The sequence below is a fragment of the Macaca mulatta genome, chromosome 20 (genome assembly GCF_049350105.2).
Source record: "Macaca mulatta isolate MMU2019108-1 chromosome 20, T2T-MMU8v2.0, whole genome shotgun sequence".
Lineage (NCBI taxonomy): Eukaryota > Metazoa > Chordata > Mammalia > Primates > Cercopithecidae > Macaca > Macaca mulatta.
This window is the reverse complement of record NC_133425.1, coordinates 40101502-40103553: the sequence shown is the minus strand read 5'-3', so window position 1 is coordinate 40103553 and position 2052 is coordinate 40101502.

The window sequence follows — 2052 nt, the reverse complement described above, 5'->3', positions numbered from 1 at the left end:
GATATTTTCTTTTTCACCATAGCCCTCTATAGGCTTCCAAATATCACTTTGCGAATTCCACAAGAACAGGCTTAGCGAGCGGCTTTTTGAGGGGAAAGCTGGAACTCTGTGGGGTGATTAACAGAACACTAAGCAGTTTCTCAGAAAGCTTCTTTCGAGTTTTCATCTGAGGATATTTCCTTTTTCACAATAGCCCTCTATGAGCTTCCAAATATCACTTTGCAAATTCCACACGAACTGTCTTAGCGAAAGGCTTCTTGAGGGGAAAGCTGTAACTCTGTGAGATGATATCACAGAACACAAAGAAGATTCTCAGAAAGCTTCTTTCTCTTTGTTATCGGAGGTTATTTTCTTTGGCCCTATAGTCTTCAAAGGGATCCGAAATATCTGTTCTCAGATTCCACAGAAATAAGGCTAGCAAAGAGATACACGAATTAGAGATGTAACACTGTTAGTGGAAGTCACACATCACAGAGCAGTGTCCCAGAAAGCTTCTTTCCAGTTTTTCCCTGAGGATATTTTCTTTTTTACCATAGCCCTCTTTGGGCTTCCAAATATCACTTTACGATTTCCACAAGAACAGGCTTAGCGTGCTGCTTCTTGAGGGGAAAGCTGTAACTCTGTGAGATGAATTAACAGAACACTAAGCAGTTTCTCAGAAAGCTTCTTTCCAGATTTCATCTCAGGATATTTCTTTTTTCACCATAGCCCTCTATGGGCTTCCAAATATCACTTTGCAAATTCCACAATAACAGTCTTACCGAAAGGCTTCCTCAGGGGCAAGCTGTAACTCTGTCAGATGATATCACAGAAAACAAAGAAGTTTCTCAGAAAGCTTCTTTCTCTTTGTTACGGGAGGATATACCCTTTGGCCGTATAGACTTCAAATGGATTCGAAATATCTGTTCTCAGATTCCACAGAGATAAGGCTAGCAAAGAGATCCACGAAATACAGACGTAATTCTTTGAGTGGAAGTCACACATCACAAAGCAGTTTCCCTGAAAGCTTCTTTCCAGTTTTTCTCTGAGGATGTTTCCTTTTTCACCGTAGACCTCTATGGGCTTCCTAATATCACTTTGCAAATTCCACAAGAACAGGCTTAACGAGCGGCTTCTTGAGGGGAAAGCTGTAACTCTGTGAGATGAATTAACAGAACACTAAGCAGTTTGACAGAAAGCTTCTTTCGAGTTTTCATCTGAGGGTATTTCCCTTTCCTCCATAGCCCTCTATGGGTTTCCAAATATCACTTTGCAAATTCCGCAAGAACTGTCTTAGCGAAAGGCTTCTTGAGTGGAAAGCTGTAACTCTGTGAGATGATTTCAAAGAACACAAAGAAATTTCTCAGAAAGCTTCTTTCTCTTTGATATCGGAGGATATTTCCTTTGGCCTTATAATCTTCAAAGGGATCCGAAATATCTGTGTTCACATTCCACAGAAATAAGGCTAGCAAAGAGATCGACGAAATACAGATGTAGCTCTGTGAGTGGAAGTCACACATCACAAAGCAGTGTCTCAGAAAGCTTCTTTCCAGTTTTTCAATCAAGATATTTTCTTTTTTACCGTAGCCCTCTACGGGCTTCCAAATATCACTTTGCAAATTCCACAAGAACCGACTTAGCGAAAGGGTTCTTGAGGGGAAAGCTGTAACTCTGTGATATGATTTCACAGAACACAAAGAAGTTTCTCAGAAAGCTTCTTTCTCTTTGTTATCTGAGGATATTTCCTTTGGCCCTATAGTGCTCGAAGGGATCTGAAATATCTATTCTCCGATTCCAAAGAAATAAGGCTAGCAAAGAGATCCACGAAATACAGATGTAACTCTCTGTGTGGAAGTCACACTTCACAAAGCAGTTTCTCAGAAAGCTTCTTTCCAGTTTTTCTCTGAGGATATTTTCTTTTTCACCATAGCCCTCTATAGGCTTTGAATATCAATTTACAAATTCCAGAAGAACAGGCTTAGCGAGTGGCTTCTTGAGAGGATAGATGTAACTCTGTGAGATGAATTAACAGAACACTAAGCAGTTTCTCAGAAAGCTTCTTTCGAGTTTTCA